A 21837-nucleotide genomic window follows, 5' to 3' on the forward strand; every position below is an offset into this window, starting at 1 on the left:
CCAGCACCAGCTGCTTTGAGAAACACCAGTTCATTGCACACAGGCCCCTGGCAAGCTAAAGGCAGTGATATACCCTGGTCAACACTGCGTGCCAGGAAGTCTGGAGTACTCCTAAAACTCCCATTTCCCATCTTGGGAGTCCCAAGAGCCACCCAGTGTCCTACCATGTCCTAACTGGTCTGGCATGGTAGCAAGCTCCACACACAGCCAGATGTTTGTCTCTCAGGGGTGGCTGCCTGCTGGACTTTGGGATTATTCTATTCTTCATTATGGTTTCTAGGGACACTAATCTGAGGAAATGAGCTCTGGCGTTACCTTTCACAAAGCCACTGCCAAGTGCTGCTGCCTGCGAGAAAGGAACAGTTTCAAGAGCCCTGACTCCTCCAGCACCTTCAAAGACCTGTAGTGCATCATGGGGAGAAAATGCAGCACTGAGCACCCTTCCTGCACCATCTCCTCCTCTTCGCCCTTTCCCTTCCTCGCTTGGCTTCTGTTTCTTCCTTCTCTTTGACTCTCTCCTATTTTTTCACCATGAAGGAAAATGTATGCAGAGGGGTCAGACAGAGGAGAAATGGAAAGAGTGGGAAGGAAACCTAAAGGAAAAGAAAATGAAAAGGAAGCAATAACAAACAGGGAGGGAGAGTGTGAGTCAATGGAGAGGTGGGAAGGGAGAGGGAATATATGAATGAATGCACAGACAGAATGAGGACAAATGTAGAATGTGAGAGGGAAGAAATGAAAGTGGGTGAGACTGCATTCATCAGGTTTTAATTTTGGATCTGGCAAGCATTCATTTCTTGCACAGAAGCAAAACCTTTATCCTTGATATTGCAACCGTTCTTAGCACACAGTCGTCTCCTACATAAGGCTGGAAAATGTCTTTCTCTGAAGACGGTGTATTTAGTCTCTCAGCCTTATGTTCCACATTCATTCCTTTCCACAATGTGGCAGACGTTTCAGCGGCTCACACAATCTTGTTACTTCTTTGCTAAAACATTACATAAAGTCCATTTGAAGCAGACCCTGTTCTAGAATAGTGAGAGTATTCCCATTTTATTCTCTCTGCCACTATTTTATACACCTTTCTCTTCTCTACTTTTTATTCTATGCAACTGAAATCAGGTTTTTAAGAACGGATGGATTTTGCATAGCTCTTTGAAAGCAGACAGCTTTAGGGGTGGTTCCAATTCCTCCAAGGCCTCTCATTTCTCAGCTGCCTTTTAGTAATAACCCCTGGCTGAGCTATATCTATTTGTCTCCCCACACCATGACAGGTTTGGTTTTTTTCTTTTTAAGAAAAGACTGGTTAGTCTACAAATACTGGCAGACTTCAGTGGAAGAGCAGAGCAGAGAAACCCTTCCCACAGCTCTGCTTTTCTGAAGCATGAAACAAGCTGGACCTGCCTGAGACAGCATTTTGCAGAATCACACTTCAGATTTCATGCTTCCTTCAGCCAGTCACTACTCCCATCACCTGGGATGGCTCTCAACATTTTTTAAAGCTCAAATTACTCCCAGATGTGATTCTGTTGTGCAATCATTCTGCGGTAAATTTAGTCCAGTCTCAAAGCACATGATACTCCCTTGATGCTTTTCTTACCTGTAAGAACTGTACTCTGTTTGTCTTAACAAGGAATAACATTGTCTGAGGCGCAAGCTAAGTTTGTGCTAAAGGGTGACAGAGTCTCAGCATATGATCAGAAAGTTTATTCTGTGACGGATTATCCCTGACAGCATTTAGCAAAAAATGTCAGATATCACAAATATGGGTCAACATTATGTAATGGGAAGTCTGCCAATGGCAGCACAACATTAGAGACAGCAGCGTCGTGTTTAGAACTGCAAAAGCTTGCAAAGAATTTGCCACAACAGCAACCTTTAGCACTTTCAACATTAAACAGAGAGTTACCAATTTCTGTAGTTCAAAAAGAGCGGGTCTGTTATTACTGCAACCTCACATAAGGAGAGGGAAGCAGCATTTTCTAGCATGATACACATACCAGGAGACATGAGCTGTGACACACACCACTTGCCTGGCAAGGGTCAACAGTGCCTTCGAATCCACAATCTCATTCAAGCCACAAAAGTGAGAGGAAAAGGTGCTGTGTGCTCCCTCCTCCCCACAAACCAACCCACACGCCATTACAAAGTTCTCTCCTGCCTGTGCTGCACTCCATTCCGGAAAAACTGTTCCGCAGCAGCAGCAGAGTACAGCACAGGACCGCAAGGCAACCCCATTCTTCGTATTTGAAAACACTTTTGTATTTCACACTAGCAGGTTTTTGTTTGCAAGTTGTAAAAGAAATCTCCTTTCTCAGACTTCAGCAAGGCTCAGAGTTCCAGCTATTCCTTCGCGCTTGGGAATAAAAAAGACTTGTGTTATTGCTCAATTGGCTGTGCAAGGAGAAGGCAGAAAGGCTACATAGTTTTCAGGAAAGAAAAACAAGGGATGAAATAAAGACAGCATTTTAAAAATTATTATTATTATTTTTAATATGTCACTTTTGAGGGGAAAAGGAAAACATTAAAGGACAGATAAACGGAAGGATCAAAACCAGTATCCAGCATTTTGGGTCAGTCCTAAAAGGGGCATTGATTAAGCTTAGCAATTAACTCCTGAAGATTCCTAGAAAAAATGGTTTGCAATTTCAGTCATTCTTTGTCTTTAGTGGATGTGTCAGTGTTTCAAGTGTGCGAAGGCACATACTCGCAAAGGATTGTGTACAAGGTATTCTTGAAATACCATAGGACCAAAGTAAAATCCACTCACTGGTGACAGAAAGACAAAAAAAAGATTTAATACCCTAGGCAAAAGCTGTGACTATGTACAGTTTATGTGCAGTGCGACACAGCTTCCTTTTCTACATGAGACAGACATTGATGTATGACAATCCAGAGCTCTAGGCACGGTATCTCACTGGGAACCGATTAGGTTTTTTTATCAGATAGCAAAGCAAGAGCCTCCTCAAATGCTCAGACAAGGAGGATGATGGCACAGGTCCCCCTTTTTTTTCTTTATGAAAATCCAAGGCAGATCAGCAGTGCTTAGTCTTAGCCCTGGAGTGAGTCCCTCTCCCTCTTTCTCCCACTCTCTGCAAAGCTAACAACCGCAGCCAGGCACCCTGACACTAAGTCCAGCAGTGAGGCAGCAGCTCTCTTGGAGAGGCATATGGCTGCTGTTTTGTGCTTTGATGTTGCTTGCGATGCTGGGAAGCCCTCACTGTTCCTGGGAGCTCTCCAGTGAGATGTACGCAGTAGTTCATACATCTCAAAATGTCTCTCCTTCCCTGTCAGAAAGACTTTGTTTCAGCAACTGCATTCCGTTCATGCATTCAGGCTTTTCTTGCAAGGCCATAAAGCATAATTTAATACATCACAGGTACAATTCTGAGGTAAGCTTGTGAATTCTAGTGCCAGGGGACTTACTCACAAATCTATAGTTTTCTGTATAGTATGTTGTGAAAACAGCTTCCATATAGGGAAAAGCTAGCCTACTACTCAGATGAGAAGAAAATTGGACTGTGAAAAAGGCAACCAAGGGGATATGTGATGGAGATTCACTAAAGTACGAGTAGTACAAACAGGGTAGCCAAAGTCTGACTGTTTGCCAAGTCTCCCAGTACAGGAGTTAGAGGGTGTTAATAGTGACCAGTTTCAAAACAAGCAGAAGGCGGTACTTCATGCAATTGGTGTTAGACTTGTAAGGCCGAAGGACAGTGTCAATGCTAAAAGTTTCAAGGTTCAAGGAGACGCTGGAAAATTTCATGGAAAATAAATCCTTTAGAGTTACTAAACCCACAGGTGATTCAGTGTCCCTAATGTGAAAATTATTAGTCTGGGGAAGAGTTATTGAAGACTGTTATATGTGCTTGTTCTGCTCTTCATCTTCTGTAAACATCAATTTTCAGCCACTGCTAAAGAGACTCTACTGGGCTTGGTAGGTCTTTGGTCTGACCCAGTACAGTCAAGCAAATGCCCTGGTATCTAAGCCTTTGTTCCTTACCACCCACCACCACCACCACGCCATCCTCATTCATAATGAACACTTCAGAGTATGGAGCCCTCCAACTATATCATCTGGGTGTACAACTCCCAACCTACTCTGAGCAATGTAAACAATTAAAAGGAAATGCTCCTGTCAGACAAACAGAAAGAGATGAAGAAAATTATAGTTTTATTAATGCTATTTATGCTGCTGTTTTCTGAATTTCAGTTTTCTGATCAGCTTTATAAAGCCTGAACAAGCATTTAAGACAGACAAATTCTTTCATAGACAAAAATAATGTGTTTGTAACTTCATGAAATTTATTTGTTGCCTAATGGGCACAAAGTGCTCTTAATGCTTAGCATTATCATTTATTAATTTGCTTTTCTTTTAAGCTTAGCCCCACTTTATTAGATCCATAGCATCCTTAGAGAGCAACTAGAACCTTCTGTATTTCCTCTCTCCTCTGTGCTGTTAATCATTCTTCCTATTTTAGTATCATTTTCACATTTAATTAGTACTTTATCCTCCAGATATTGGACCATATCTTGACCTTTAAAGGATACTACCAGCCACTTATCCTTGTCAATGATGACTGCTATTCAGATTTACTTTCTGTCTACAGTTCAGTGGCCAGCCTGTGATACCTTTAAGTGGTTGTTAGCCCAAGCTGACTTGTTTTGGTAATTCTCTTTGCCTTTCAGTAACTCACAAAAGCCTTTGTAAAGTCTTGATGGTATTCTGTACTCTACTAATCTTCTGGCTTCATCTTAAAAAGAAGTGGAGGGATAAACATTCTAATTTGGCTGGCTTAGTTTACTGTAGTACACCTGTGTCATATCTCGGTCTCATTATACTATTCACCTCCATATGAATACATTTTTCCCCTTCTGCTTTAATATTTATAGTATTTATTTCAATCTGGAGCCATGCCCATAAGACAATAGTTTCCATAGTTACCCTTAATTCAATTTTTAAAGACTTGTGACATGTTAACACTTCATTAGTCTCCTGATACTTCCTCAATTCTCTGTGGGTTTTTTTAGCAACTCGTTGTTCCTGTTCCATCAGTTCTATAAATACCTAAAGGGACACCTCAGACGTATTTGTTCAAGCGATGATATTTCATTATGTATTTCTTAGTTACTATTTCCCAGCAGTTCACACTTACATCAATGATTTCTTAACCAAGCCATTATTCAAAGTTTAATCCCCTTCCCAATAAACTTCATGGCAAAACTCCGATTAGTTTTAGTGGGAAAAAGAACCAGTCTCGTATCTCCTTATTACAAATTAATTACAATTAATATTTTCTTCATCAAGTAGTTTTGTGTTATTGTGCCTTCAGGACTTATAACTCAGCCTTTTCATATTATCTTTAACCTCTTGGCAAACGTTTCAGTGTGTCCTCATGCTGTCCCTGTTTTTCTCATGTGCACTAAATTTGGAATGTAAAAGCCTGTTTTGGTGGCCCTCCAGTTTTCTGTTTCCAGTGCAGTTTGTATTTTACTTTTACTGGCTTAAGTAGCCCACAGTGACCCCTTCTCTCTTCAGTGTTTCCCATTTTCATTGGAACAAGATACATTTCTGCTGGCTTTCCATTACAGTATCTTCTTGAGTCTTTCCTACCGCCCTTCCCCATTCCACAAAGGCTTTTCTTAAACTCTCTTGACTGAGCCTGTTAATTAGATTTTCCTCATAGTACTACATCCTTTCATTGGATGACATCAAAACTCTTCAAAGACAGCCAAGAAGGAGGTACAGTTCAGTAATATATAAAGTTAATAAAGAAAGTCTAAGTAGCTAGTTCCTCAATGTCATCTACTAATCCAGTTTTCTTATAACTGTAGACCTTTAAGCTTTTTGTCTAAGCACAGAAGATGGTCATTCTAGATTAATGTTGCTGCCTGCCAGCTTTTGTACCATCGGGATCTACTATGACTGGGGTGACATGGCAAGACAGGAGAGATACCATTGTCCTCTCCCCCACTGCTACCATGAGCACAGCTAATTAACTGCTAAGGAAACAGAAGGAAAATTATGTTAAATGAAAGAGAGGATGAACACCCAGACATTCCCTCTCCTTGGCTCAGAGCCTGGATGCGTAGTGAGACTAGTCTTAAATTTCACTCATTTGACTCATAGTAACTTATTACAAAGCCTTATGCTGTCTTTCATATCTATGATTATTTAAATATGTGATCCACAATTAGAATTTCACAAGGAAATACATTAGAAACAGCAATTAAGAGCTATGCTTTACATATTTTTGCTCTGGTAGGAACATATGCCCACTTAGCACCCATATACAGGCAGATTAGATAGAGACAGCACACGAACAGACAATAAAGTGACCATTAGTTTATAGCATGGTTTTGTTAATAACATCCGTAAGCATTTTAATTAAACCGTGTTCTGCTGTGAAGGATGTTCTATCACCGCTACTTGTATTCTGAATATATTGCAGCCCTGCAGTATGTTATTTATTGATATTACAGCAATCCTTACAGATTTCCCGTTGTTGTACATATGCAGTACCCCGGAGTGCTTAAAGTCAGTGGAGGAATTGTGGCATTCTGTAACCCTTGAAAATCATAGAACTGACTCCAAAATCTCTTACTGACTGATTCGCTCCTCTTGGTTCTGGAATCAGGCTGCAGAGCATAGTTTCAAAGACCACCTTTAGCCTAAGGAGCTTATTTGCCTTAGGATCTTTCTGCAGCCAGTGGGGAGCGGTGAAATCCTCAGCAGAGTGTCTCAATGGGAGCTCATTGTAGACGCTCCAAGTTGCCCCAGAGGAAATGCCTTCTCTTGATTCTCCAGGAAGCTGGGGGAAGAAACCATCCTAAGGCTTTGTGAATGCCCCCTAAATTATTCTTAAACGTGTTTGCAACAGCTGTCTCTGATAATCTGCAATATAATTTGGACTGAGAAATGAGACCAGCAAACAAATATGGTAAAACTCTCTCTCCTAGGCTAAAACCAGCCCCTCACCTCCTTGTCCAAAGTTCAGGGCGCTTAATCTACACTACATGCTCACAGGGACAGTGCTGGCTGCAAAGCAGAACAAGTAGTCATTTATCCCGGCACAGCTGTTGCCTAATGACAGAGGTCTGACAGTGGCTCCTGTGTGATGGAACGCGGGTCTGTTTTCGGACTTGTCTAATCACTGCTTATCTGTGACCCGCTGAACTCGCATCAAAAGCCCATCATCTGTAAACTCTTTTTCTCTCATTTCCTCTTTTTCTTCCATACTAAGTGTTACTCTGATATCTTACTTGAGCTTTTTATTGCCAAATTTACTAGAGTTATTTCTGTATGTTTTCCTTTTAATACCAGTATTTTTCTTCTTAATCTTCTCTGTTCTTATTTTTGTGCATTTTTAGTCTAACCTCATCTACTCCCATCTGTTTCAACACCAGCTTCTGATTAATATATCTCCACATAAATTCAGTTTAGCCACTGACAATGCTTTTTTAGGATTGACCACGTGGCATCCGCCTAGCCATTTCTGGGGTGGGGAGGGGAAAAGAGGTAGAGAGCAGCAAAGAAGCAATAAATTGCTTTCTATGTTGAAGCAGTTGGTTTTATTTTAGTGAAATTAAATTTTCTGGTGTCTTGTCCTTAGCATAACTATTTACAGTAGCTGCTACTAGACAAGAAATCTGTCTTCATGGGTTTTATCAGCCTCATGACATATTCCTTGTCATGCTGTGGAAATATGAATTTTTGCATATAAGTGACAGAAAAAATTTACAATAGCAGATCCAGCAAAGCAACAAAAGTAATGGTGTATTCAGAGTTCTGTACTTTAAATGCTAGTCATCTAGATTAGTCCTACTATTTTGCATGGGCAATAGCTATACTGCTACAGTTTATTTCCTTAAATTATTTGAGCAGTCACTAACCTTTTAAACGTTTTATAGCTGTAGCTCCGTCAGATTAATTTAGAGGTTGCACCAGCCTAATTATACGCACATCTACAGTGAAATAGCTAACGTCATACAAAAACTGAGCACAAAACCCTCTTAATTTCTGTGTACCACTAAACAGCTCCTGCCAGGAGTGAATTAGCTGTGGTATTAAGGCAGTACTGGAACCTGTATGTATTTCTGGAGCAGAGCCAAGTGTTCATTCATAGTAAAAACTCTAGAAACTTATTACTACATGTGTGTTTACATTCATAAAATTTGTTCAAGCAAAATTATTCAGAAGAGGCAGATACAGCACAGAGTGAGCCTAAGGAGAGATGGAAAATTGAAATTCTTTAACACTGACCAAGGACTTCACATTTGCCTAATAGTGCAATAGAAATGAGTGCCAGTGGCACTAAATTACATCCAAATCCTCCATTCTCTGCAGAGAGTCCGAGGCCTGAGCAAAAATCTCTATGACTGCTTTTTTAGCATCTGTGCTGTGGTTTTGTCCTTCCTTGAAGCTGAGTAACATATCACTATGAACTAGTGGAAGCAAATGGGGTATAAATCAAGCTAAGTCCAGGGGTTAATGAGATTAGCAGCTATCAGACCCATAGGCTATCTATAGCTTGACCACTAAGTCTTATGTCCTCAGGAGTTAATAACAGGGCTATCACAAACACCAAAAATGCACGTAGACTGGCCTCTACCTGAATTGCAAGCACACCTTCCTGCTTCCAGCACAGGAGCAGTGATGTCCAATAAACACATGACAGCAAATAATTCAGGGAGAAAACACAGAAAGGTGCTCCAGGATGTTTTTGGGGCTTCTCACATGCTTAGGAGGGATAGGGATGCTTACTGAGAAGTGAGACACACATTGGGAAGCCCAGCTGTGAAAGCAATGGTTGGTCCCCCCACTCCTCTCACCAGGTAGTTCAGAACTACATTCTTAATTAATTAAAAAAAAATCTAAAAAAAAAAAATGCAGTGAACATGATGACTAATGTGGGGAATACCAAGCAATCTGGGTCTTGGTTTTATTTTGGTGCACAGTCCTTCAGTATTTGAAACCGTGCCACCTAGAACTCATGAGAACAGTTGTTATCAGCAAGCATTATTAAATAGCAGACAGTTTGGACAAAGGTGCTCACTCCCAATGTGTGGCTGTTTGGTTGCAGAAGGCAAATGCCTGGGAGGTGACAGGAGTGTCAATACAGATATAGGAACAAGCAGTGGGATTATACTACTCCTGGTTTGGGGTTTTCAGCACTCTTTAAAACAACTGCCTGACAGCACTGTCTAAATGGAAATATTATGCAAGCTTTATGCAAACTGTGAATTCATCTTGGAGTAAAACCTCCTTCCCATATCTTGCTGGGAAAAACACATTATGGACAAATATATTCAGATTGAAATTGCTCATGCAACAAGTATTAGAGAAAACGTATGGTCTTATCCCTCATTTCGGATTTCTCCACCCTCTCTAGGGATGGTGATCTGAACTCCTCATACTCTCAAACTCTCACTGACCTCAACAGAAAATTGCTCATCTCGAAACACAGCTGAGCAGAGCCGCCAGCTGCCTCTCCTTCAGCCACGTGTTCCCAAACTGAGGTTGCAATCCCACGTGCAGCTGCAAGGCAGACAACTGAGAGGCGGGTCAGTTCTCCAATCTATTATGTGGTGGTTCCACAGGCTGTGGGAGCAAAGGCTTTGCTACAACAATGATCATGGGTATCTTCTTTCATCGCTTTTAAATTGTTTTCTCCTCTTACTCCCCCTCAACTAGCCATGGAGTCTTATTACTGCTTGATCCATCTGAACCCTAAGGCAAAGTTTTCAGCACTGGGCACACTCCTGCCGAGAGAGTTTTGTATGAATTATAAAGTCAGGGCATTCAAATAGTACATCAATTCCCTTCCTGCAGGCTGTCTTCATGAACGCTTATTCGTCTTGAAATGATGGTACACTAAGAAGTCACTTAAGCTCTTAAGCTTCCCTGATCTCATGTCACAACTTCAAGAATAACCAAAAGGGAGGAGGAGAGTGCTCAGGAAAACATAAAAACAAAACCTACAGTCAGAAACATTTCTGTTGCTGCAACTGCTGTTAAATAGAGATCACTCCCTGCACAGATAAGGCACAGCAGTGTGTTCTGCTATATAGCTCATAATAAACTTTGATTCGGTCCAACATTTTTGTCACTAAAAGATTATTCCTGTGGTGTCCTCCTTGCTTTGGGAAAGTAGACAAACAGATAGAAAGCCCCTCTGCAGGCACCCTTCCAGAAACTGTAACAGAGGAGAAGCAAATAGCAGAATATCCATTCCTTTTCTGTGTGGGAGGACTCTTGGCTATTTCTGACAAACAGAATGTCATTCTGACAGAGACATATCTTAAAAATTATTTTTTCCTGACATTACTTTTAGCAGTATTGGTAGCCTTTACAAAGCACTCTTGTATTTCAAAGATAACATCACCACATGAACGCTAGCGGTGCACTTCCAAAAAGGCTAAGCAACACATTTCTTACAGCCTTAAATTATGTCTTCCAGGCCTACTGGAGATCAGAGGGGTTTGCACAGGGGAGCAACTAAATGCAAGTCACTTGTGATGTTCTACCTGCTAACTAAAGAGCAGACAAACACTGACAGGCTGGGCTGGAGCTGCAGGCACACAATGCTTGCTATGCCTCATTTCAGAAGTACTGCATTGCTTTCCTTACTCTCGTGCCCTCTGTCACACGCCAGCAAGCGAACAGGAGCATGAGAGCAGCTGACCGCTTACTGATGCCAAGGTGCTGTATGTGGTGTACTGTAACAGCCTGTGCTCACCATCACGTCTCAAAGGAAAGGAGGAGGCAGTGTTCCTCAAGCCCTGTGTGAGGCTGGGAAGGAAGATGAAAGGAAGCCACTCTCTGTACTCTTTATCCTCTCATGGGAGCTAAGCAGAGAAAGCCAGATTTGGGAAAATGTATGAATATGAGACCATGGCAGCTTGTCCCCTTCCACACAACAGTGATTGCAGGAGTGCTGTCAGAGCTGTGATGCCAGCTCTCGATGCCGAGTTTACACAGTTTGGGAAGGCAGGCAAGACAGAGGCCCAGGAGCCCCTCTGCATTTTGATACTGTTTCTTCCCTTCCCAGGGCACAGCGCAGTGGCTGGGACAGCCAAAGAAATGTGCACACAGCAGAGGTGCTATCAAATCCTCTTGGCCCTTCTTCTCCCCAAAGTGCTTTCTCCTGCTCGCTCTCTTTGCTTAACAGTGGTTTCTGGGGGAAAAAAGAAAAAGGAAGAACAACAAGGGGCAAATTTAACTTGCCATTTCCAGAGATGACACGTGTCCAGGTCAAGTTTGATTCTATTTTCAGAGCTGCATAATGACATCTGCCCATGATTGGCAGCAAGCATTGATGAGTACTGTAAACAACCCATTTCCAAATGTATAGCCATGTGTCTGCTTTCTGCTCCAGGCAGCTTATACAGATCCATTGATGGTCGTTGCTGTTTAATATGGTAAATGATTTTGGATATTACAGTCTTCTCTTACGTAATCTCCTTACGTAAGGACTGAGAAAGAAAACATGTAAAGAGCAGAATTTGAATGGAAAAACAGCAGGGGATCTGGAGCTCAACAGGTATTGCCATCTTGAAAATCTTTTCTGAGTGTCCAAAGCTAGTAAAAAGCCAACAGAAATAAAAATCACCCTCTTTTAAATATACACAAGAGTTTCACCTCACCACAGAATCCTGTGTGATAATCCACTACCTGGTATTTAGCTAACCAGATGTTCAGGGAGTGAAATAGGGGGTAACTAAGCAAGTAAGTTTTAATCCTAAGTAAAACCAAAATATAACTGAACAAAAAGCTCCCAAAACTGGAGCCTGGAGATTACAAATGGTTTGTACCTGAGGTAGGCTCAGGTTGGAGGAAAACAAGTTGTTCTTCCTCGCTAGCTACCACATGGTGACACACGATGTCTGACGTTTTTTGCATGCTGATTTATGAAACCGTGTGGTGCTACTCCATCCAGTCTCCCTATGTGCTGTGCCAGCACAAGCATACTGCTTGTTGCTCCTAAGGAAGAGTGCATTCATTCATTATTGCTTGTTCCCGATAACCCATGCTCGTAGTAGAGAAGGACAGGGAATGACTTCAAATGTTTGAAATCTTGGTGGCAGAGAGAGGGGAATGTAAAACAAAAGATAAAGAGAAGGGAAAAGAAGCAAGAGTAGCAGAATGGATGGAAACTGCGGAGAGGCCCTTTTGCCCATTTAATTCATATTTATTACTGTCTGCTCTGTTCTTTTCTTTATCTTCATTTGCCATATCACGTGTCATAGTCCAGGCTTTAAGAACATTGTGCTCAGATAAAATAGGAAAAAGCCAACACACGCAAGACCTGAACATACCGGAGAGATTAATGATGTTCATGGGTGGAGGCTGTTTATAGTAACGTGAGAATACCTCAACAAGTTTCATACAGAAAAAAGGTCAGAATCAGTAGAATAGGTGTACTGTGTTTACTTCTGTGCATGAGGCGTAGAAAGCTCACAGATTTACAAAACTCAGTAAGTGATGAGGGTTTTTAACTGCTTTTAGATGAGATTTGAATTTGTTCTTAAGAGAGCTGAGAAAATACTGGAAAAAATCCACCAGCATTTGCTCAAAATTTTTTATGAATTCAGTTCATCTGTGTTCAGTTCCGTCTATGTTTGTCCTTCATATACATTCTAATGAATGAATTTGCTGGTGATGAGACTCACAGAAACTGAAATCATTATGCAAATTATTCAGTGAAGGATTTGGAATAATGCATTGGTAAAGACTGGATTCTTAAAGAAAGAAGCACCTCTGCCCTGTCGCTATGTTAGTTATAAACAAAAGGGCTCGTATCTGTTTTTTTCTTCTACTCAAAAAGCTATAATTCTGAAATTAGTCCACACTAAGATGTTTTTTCATGCTGGACTTTATCAGCCTCTTAAATGGAAAACACAGCCTAAACATGCATATTTTATCAAACGCTTGAAAATTATTTTCCATTTGCATTTTTTCCTTAAAATGCAAAAAATTTGTTGATGTGCATTTCCTTGGCAGTAAGCATAAGGCAAAAGTCAAGGAAAAAAAGGTTACAGATCCTAACATTGGCTTCATTTACAATTAAATATCACAGGCAGAAGAAATCCAAACACTGTACTTGCACCTGCCTTCTCTTAAGCCCTGTAGCATAGCTCTGATATTTCAGAGGTATTCAGAGGTAGGGTAGATACCTCAGAGGTAAGATAGAGAGAATGTCCAAAAAGAGGGAAAGTAAGGAGGAAAAAACCCACCAAAACTAGGGGAAGATATACTGCATGTTCTTGCTTCATAGATGAAAAACAGTAATGACGTATTGATCATCTGACTAGATTCAGTCAATTAAGACAATGAGACTTCCACGCGTTTATTACTGAATTACTAAGCGCGAGCAGATGTGTTACTGCAGCGGCTGAGGATGTTAGCCCTACTGAGCTCTCTGGCTCTGTTGCTCAGTGCTGTTGCTGTGCACACCAGCGCTGCAACTCTCCTGCTTTGTTGTCCTATGCCCAGCAAGTGAATCTCTTTGTCTGTCTCGCTGGTGCTCTATATGCAACCAAGTTCATCACACTTTAGACAGACTCCTTAAGACATTTCTGGAAAGCTGGTAACCCAGCGACTGAAATGTCTAAAACAAGTGTTCTTTGTGGGGCAGACTGATAAAAAAAAGAAATATCAATGTTTTTAAAACATTTTGCTATCGTCACACCGAGAAACAGAGACCTGGGGGATTTCATGAAGCTAACTTTCTGCTCAAAGATATCTTTTCTATTAACAATTTTCTTTAAACTATCTCTGCAATAATTATAATATTCTTAGAGTGCTCCTCCTCCTTTCACTTGCTCTGTTGTTTTCCATTATAATCAGGAAGTTGGCTGTCTGGATCTCTTCATTCACTGTGACACTGGACTTAAGTCTAAGGCGCCAATGTCTTTCGAAAGGTTGCACAGGGTGGCAATGCTTTGGTTCTGAAGATGATTTGCATCCAGGCACCGAATTCTGAATTTCATTTTTTTCTTGACCTATGTTGAAAATTTGCACTCTTTTTTCCCCACTCCTTCTTGGAGGGAGATACTCAGTTATCCAAATATTTCTTTTGGACACAAATATAGCTTAGTTGCAAAAATAACTGAATGTATATGAACAGCAGACCTTATTTATAACTGCTCTGTTCCATATGTGATTGATTGCCTCCAGTAAGGATACTTAAATGTAGCTGAGCTATTTGTGTTGGAGGCAGTGGCTGCAGAGCAGTATCATTTGGCAGTCACCAAATAGCTGAGCTTTCTTAGTGCTCCTCTGTACGTGCCCCAGCAGACATTATTATTTTAAAAGTCACAAATACTGCCTATTGGAACTCTGAAGTAACAGTTTTTCTCTGCTTCTGCAAACCTTTTGCTTTTCCTTCTGCACTGAAGTCATGGTTTTCACCCTTCCCCTCTCAACCCTCTTATGCTGAAATGCCTTTTTAATTCATTCACCCAATAACATAACATATGCAATATAAATACTTTTTTGTATTTATATGTAAACACTTATATATTTGCCAAATAAAGAATAGAGGGTCAGGAAGAGTGTAAGGATAAAATATCTCTTATGATGTCCCCCAAAACAGAGATTATTTCTTTCTTCCCAGAGTGATGGCAAGAAGGAAGTTCGCTGACTTCGACGCATGGGTTGAAGCAGAAGGATCCAGCCCAATTACCCTCAGTGGAACAGCACAGAAAGATTTTCACAGGAAGACATTCCAAAATGACATCTGGAACTTGACAGCACTGTATTTCAAAGTTGATTAGAATAATTAGTTTATACCTGTTACAACACTATCTCAAGAAGTTTAAACATAATATGCCCTGAAAATACAAAATGATTTGGCAATAATCTGGAGGAATGCTTTATGTGCAGCAGCCCTGAAAAAAGGAATGAAGTGATTAGAGGGTCTGAGCAGCAGAAGCCCTGCTGCTTTAAGAGATGTACATGTGGATGTCTATTTCTAGAATCTGCTTCTAAACTAGCAAACGTGTCCCTAAAATAACATTACACCAAAACACAGACTAAGTCAGAGGGGAATACTGGCAAACACCACTGCAATGTAGAGACCCTCAGGGTTTCTACTTAAGAGTAAATAGTTCCACTCAGCCGCAAATATGCAACCAGAACTGCTGAAAGGATTAATTATGGCCTACTCATGTGTCACCTCTCCAGTACATGTCCTGCTGAGAATAATAAAATATTGGATAGCAATAGGTTATAACATCAGGAGTTTTGAAAGCATCGAAACAGTGACACTCCAAAAGGACCCCTTTTGACTTAGTACACAAACTCCAGAGAAGAGCAGAACTGCTGGTATTTTGGAAAGATATTGGCATGTCATTTAGATATATTTTGATATTCTGTATTTCTATTTCCAAATATTGAAGTGGCTATCAAGTTCTGAAAGGATGTAAATCAAAAGTTGCAGGGTTTTGCCTCACATTTTGATGATCACCACCACCACAGTATGATCTTACATGCTTCTTGTTCATCGCAAGTCTACAGAGCATAAAATCCCTCCTGATAATCAAAATAAAGCTTCATGGACAGAGAAGAATGATTACACAACCACAGAAATGGCATGTACCAAATGAAACTGATTTTTTCTTTTTTAAACATGAGAAATATAACTCCATTAGAAGATCATATAAACATAATTAAAAATAAAAAGGGACACAAATTCAAGACCTGAATCTGCCCTTGCAGCATATTTTGGAGGTCAGCAGGCAGACACTATCTTAGATCTGAGACAATTACTTCTGAAGGTGAAAAGTTACCAGAAATGATCATCACCTCCACTTCTGTACATCCAAGACAGGAATGCAGCTCCTATGCTTTGGCTCAGTAGTAAACACAGCATCAGAGGCTAAAGGTGCACAGTCTATGAGCATGAGGGCAAAACCCATGTGTGCAGTTTAGATACAAATGCTGATTATGGAAGTTACTTTATCTTGTTACAGAGAAGCACCGTGCTGTGGGGAGTCTTCTGTGGTTGTGTGTTTCTATACTGACCTGCACAATGTGTCCACTGGCAGCTATGGCAGGAGCCCACTCCTTGGGTAGGGTGAGATGTAGGACCTGTGTAACTGCAGGAAGACTTCTGCTCCATTACAGCCCTAAGAATGGTTGTCTGCCATATATACTGTATACAAGTGCTCATTTTAATTAAGGTATAATCTCCTCACTCTCTGCACTAATCCTTGCTCCTCTTTCATAATATTCCCACAAACCACTCCAGGGTATTTTCTGGCATTGGAAAGGTCTCAACTTTGCTGGGTTTGGTCTGGTTTGACAGGCTCCTGCGTGTCCATCTTCATCTTTTGTTTTCTGACAGAGATCTGCTAATATGTGAGGCAGAAAAAACCCACCAGTGTTTGAGCATTAATTGGATGAGAATGGCAATTTGTGGATTTGAGGAATAGCAAAGGTGCCACTAGAGTGTGTAAGTGGGCAGCTGGCACAGTAGCTTTTGCCAACATTTGCGTCAATGTGGGAGTACAGCAATATGGTAGCTGTTAACATTGTACTCAATAAATATCCCATCATATGTGAAGACATGACTAGCCTTTTGGAAGAAGAAGCTGAGTATTCTCTGCATCTGCAGCAGGATTTTATGTGTAATCCCAGCAAATGTCAGCAGGCCTTCGTGGGTGCTTAAATACTGTATACGTAGAATTGCTTTCCTGAAATCTAGTGTACAGGGCAACAGTGAAATAATAGTGAAATAATTCACACATTGAATTATCCAGAGAAGAACGGTGTAATGCTCAACATGGCACTTTTTCTCAGCTGCCTCAAGCCTTAAGAAAAAACACACAGGCCTGCTGTTGTCAAGTGCATGTGACCATTTTTGTTACTGTAAGACTTGGTTTCTGTGTGCTATATATATGTGCATCTATAAAAGGGAAGCACTTAACTTATTTCCAACATTTCTTTTTGTTGCTGTTTGAAATAAGAAAGATGATAAAATTATTGTTTTAGGGATAAGGAAATTGTTTCTGTTTCACATGAATTTTATACATTTCATAACTATTGCAGTTAAACAACAAAGAAAATATTGTAGATAAAAATTGCAGTAGACCTCAGTGGGGCATGTTTCTACAACTATTTCTTGCTGTGAGGTTTCCTCCTGTGGATCTCTTACAACCCTTACACAAAGGTTCACTACGTTCTTCTATTAGGAAAAAAATTATCTGGTGTTAGGGGTCTGTCTTCTAGTCGTCATCTGTTTTCATTTTGCCATGACATTTCTCTCTGTGAGGAGTGTGCCTACCCTTCTTTCTCCACCTTCTTCAAAGAGCCTTCTTTCTGTGCCTCAGTCCACCTCTGCTGCTTCTCTGAGAGTCATCCCTACACAGCTACGCATTTTGAATAATTCTCAGAGTTCAGGGCTCTATGCTTTATGCCATTTACGTTCCCTTAGAAGAAAGTTCTCTATAACAAAAATCTATCATGACATCAACTGAAAGTTCACCATTTTGAAGAGCCAAAACCACTGAGATTTTAAAGAAATTTTGTCCGTGAAGCTTCAAAAAGGTTGATTTACAGACACGGACAGCAACACAGAACTGGAGCAAACTCAAAAAATATAATACTTGGCTTGATCTTTTAGTCCATTTCATTGAAAATGAACACACTAGATTTAGTAAGGTGATAGAAAATAATTATGAAACCCTAAGTTAATCAATTCCTACTTTTTATTTCTTTCTACATTGTCCACTAGTATCTTGCTGCTAGCATACACATGAACCACAGAGTAAGCATGCTTTTTAACACTGAGAAATTCTAAAACAAATGCAACAAAATGTCCTATCAAGCCACTAGTAAAATTAGCTGGCGACTCAAGGAGGGAGAATTTTCCATTCAGTAGTAACGGTGGTTAACTACTCTCCAAACCATCTCCCAAAATGAAGATTCTGCCCACAGAACACCACCCATGTTTTTATTTCTACATTCACAAAATCATATGCTGTCTTTTATGAAAGAATTTGGGAATATAAGGCAGCGGAGGAAAAAATGACAGTGCTAAATGACAGCACTATTTCAAAGTAAAAGGACTTATTGAAGTGCTACTATGATGGACAAAAATGCTCTTATATGCATCGGAAATTAAGCTTTATAGTTTCACATGCAAATATGAGGAGGGCCATTTACACTTTCTTACTGAAAAGTTAATGACTTGCACATTCCCTAATAAAATGCTTCCAATAGGCCTCATTAATGTAGCTATTTACATTCAGTTATTGTCATAAGCATAAAAAGGGAAGATACTTTCTCCACCCTATCCCTTAAGCCTAAAAGCTTGAAATTTATATTTCTAAAGAAATATCGAACTGCAACATTCCCTCACATCATAAACCAAAACACAGAATTGCACCTTCTCAATGAAAATGAAGATCCTGAAATGTTGCTCCAGAAAGTGAGATATCAGCAGACTGATTTTAGCAGCAGGTGGCCAAGGCAGACCATGGGAGGGGAGAGTATAATTTTTTACTGCCACTGTGCAGTCAGCCCCACTGCCTGAAAGGAGTGAAGAGCTCACAGGGAAAGGCCAGCCCTAGACAGGACGGAGGAGTGGAGAGACTGACCACCCAGCAAAGTCACCATTTCTCTTCCAGCTGGAGACTAAGGCTGTATTTTAAGCTGCCTCATTTGTATTTACCAAAGAGGTGAAAGAAAATCCTCATGCAGCCATCACCAGTCTGGCTGAACAGCAAAGAAGTTGCACTACTTGTTCTCTCCCAAGGACATGGGAGAGCCCCATCAGCCTGAATGCACAGACTCACACATTGCTCAGAGATTGCTGAGATGCATCACTATACCTGCTGTTCCCAGCTCTGATTTCTCTTTTTGTGCAGGTACTACCTAGTGAGTTAAGTCTGGCTTGTAGCCACTCCATGGGTAGAGATCCAATCCTGTATACGGTGGTCTATGTTTTGTGCACTTGATAATGACAGGATAAGGCTTAAGCCGTGGCTGTACTGGCCAGCTGTCTCCAGCATGCCTTCCAAGTATCAAACAAGTCTTAGGAGAAATGTCAATAGGGAAATACTGTAAAATAATATTGTGTATAGAAAGTACTCTGCCATGACATACACAATGTTATTTTAGACAAGTTTTCTTAATCAAGAAATAAACAATCTTATATCAAAACAAGGACATCTGGAACTTAATACCTTACATAACTAGCTTTCCAATAAGATTTTAAATTAAGAAGAAAAAAAAAATTGGTAAATCCAAGCATGCTGACCCATGTGAGGTTCATGAAAATGGAAGGTTATATACATGAATTTGACACGGAATGTGGAAAGAGTTGAGAAATTTATAAAGCCAAGTACTACTCACTCTGTTTTGCAGTGAACCACTACTCAGGTGGGTTTTACAATCCTAAGGGCAAAAACACTTCAGCTGCACAGTAAAAGCACCTATTTCTCAAACAAGGTGCCAAAATAAATAGTCTGACATCCCACCAGTAGAATAGATCATTCTGCAGATATATAAATAAATAAAACTCCACTCAGAAAACAAGCAACAAACAAACAAGAAAACCTTTATTCTTGGGCATCTGGGATCCAAGAGAACAAATCATATTTGAGCTTGCTAAATCACATGCTAAAGAGTAGGGCTAACCACCCCTTCAGAAGAACACACTGTCTCTTACATCTTAGTCCCGAATCATGCACTCCCCTCCTCTTATTCCTGAACTATGTACTCCTCTTCTCCAAAAATAAAGAGATTAAAAAATGTATTCATCTCATTAGGCAGCCATAACCTTTTGAACAAATGGGAAACCTGATGGATTGAGATGCAGTGAATCCCCTACTTGCTGATTTCAGGAAGGGAAACTTTTGGTATTGAAAGTTCTTTTTAGACAGTTTTCCAACTTCATGTCTTAGGAAAGCAGCAACGTAGAAGAATACAATTTTATATTGTTAAACTCTGGAGACATGTGGGAACCAGACAAAAATCCTTAATGTCAGCAGAGTAAAAATTTTAAGAAAAATGCATAACAGATTTGCCTGTATAACGTGGGTATTCCTGCTCAAATCCCTCAGTCTTTGCATACTCAAGATTGCATCAAGCCATTAATTCTACAATAAATTCTCCTCCTGCTCCTCACAGCATCACTATTCCCTACTTGCCACATATCTGAGCTTCACATTGAATCTCTTTTTCCCTGCAGGCAGTGGGTCACTTTCTTCCCAGCCCCTCAGTCCTGGTTTCTCTGCTCTCTTTGTCACCTTCCTCTCCTGTTGCTCAGCTCTTTTCCAGTTCCCTTCCTCCCTCTTTCCAGCCTCCCTCTGCCCCAGGTCTGTCATACCTTGTGCACAGCCTGACCAGCTGTGATCCTTGCGTGAAGAGCCACCCTCGCTCACACTGGAGATGGGAAAGTGGGCCCTTCCCTTCCCAGAGGGCTCCACACTGCCCTCCCGGTGCTCCTCCCCCAGCTCCCACCAGTCCCCTCATTCCGGCACAGAGAAGAGAGGTTTTGTCAAAAGTTGTGTTGGGGCCTCATGAGGAGAACGGTCCTGCCCACTCTGGCCACTAGCCATACACCAAAGACACCCAAAGTGAAGGGTCAGTAAGGGGCCTGGGACACTACTAGTCCTATCCTAAAGTCACTCGGGTGTGAGCTTTGAGCCCTGAAGGCAGCACATCTCCCCAAATCCCTTTGCAGTCAGTGCTCCTGGTGACATCCTTCTCAGTAGATATACTCTCCTGGTAGCAGAACTGGTACCAGAACTGCTCTCCCCTGGTGAGCAGGGGAGGGGAGGAGATGGCTGCACAACCAGGCTTCCCCTGCCACCACTGTCATCATATTTGCATTGCAGGGAGGTGATCTGGCTGCCTTTGTGGGGCCCTTTGGCAGGCGCCCAGCAGCCCTTCTGTGCCATTGCTCACATTGTACTGCAGGAGTATAAACATGGGCTTGTCCGCAGCGCTCTCGACAGCTCTGGAGGAAATCCATGAACGGCTGGTGTCCAATAGGCCAGAGAAGCTGGGCTACTTTCTGTACACCAGCTACTGTCTGTATCCTATTTCCCTGTCTCTTGTAGGAATATGGAAGTTTGCCAGTATCAGAGAAATAGGACAAGGGAACATGATGGGACTGAGAGTTTCATGCTACAAAATTGTCTTTAATGCTCCACTGTTTCTAAAGGCACGGACTGGACAGACTTTAACATTTCTCAGGACCATGCCAAGGTGTCGCAGAGATAAATAAATGAGGCAGAAAATACATGTTTGAGAAGAAAAAATAAAAGTGTTACTAGTGTGAAGAGAAAAATTATTTTAAAACCAGAAGATATCATCTCAGCCAATCCTCTCTCTACCCTACAAATATTCAAAAGCATAAAAGATGTTATCGACACTCTATTCCATCCTGTCTAATCTCTCTTTGACAGGGAGGATAATCCTGGAAAATATAAAGACAAGATCTTTCATCTACCTAGAAGTCTTAATACCCTACTGCTAGGCACTATATAAAAGCTACCAGAGCATTACGCTGACTTTGCACTGTTTTGAGTAACCGCACAAATTTCAAGGCCTGAGGACACAAGAAATAGATCAGAAAAAAAATAAGCAAGGTTGGCCCTCTCCAAGCTTTGAGATCTCTGGACTGGAAAAATTTCCCCTGAACTTAATGCGTGGGCTTGAAACACTCTGGCCTTCCTAGCTGAGCATTCTGCCTCCTACAGCTGTAACACAGGTATGGGTCTAGTCTTCTACAAATACCAGACGTCAAATTTCCCTTGGGGCCCACCATGTACAGGCCAAGAGCTAACGTTGTTCCTACAGCATACTCTGAGGAAATTCCAGCA

At 41.1% G+C, this 21837-nt stretch overlaps 1 protein-coding gene across 1 annotated transcript in view; it reads right to left on the reverse strand.

The window, feature by feature from the left end:
- The window catches only part of PHYHIPL (phytanoyl-CoA 2-hydroxylase interacting protein like), a 60070-nt gene extending 39657 nt beyond the window's left edge, over positions 1-20413 (reverse strand). The window contains exon 1 of the mRNA XM_064464782.1: positions 20337-20413. The gene's annotated coding sequence lies outside the window, so the exon portion shown is untranslated. The remainder of the gene's footprint in view (positions 1-20336) is intronic.
- Between the last annotated feature and the right edge of the window lie 1424 nt (positions 20414-21837).

This window comes from Phalacrocorax carbo, chromosome 13 (genome assembly GCF_963921805.1).
Source record: "Phalacrocorax carbo chromosome 13, bPhaCar2.1, whole genome shotgun sequence".
NCBI classification, from domain to species: domain Eukaryota; kingdom Metazoa; phylum Chordata; class Aves; order Suliformes; family Phalacrocoracidae; genus Phalacrocorax; species Phalacrocorax carbo.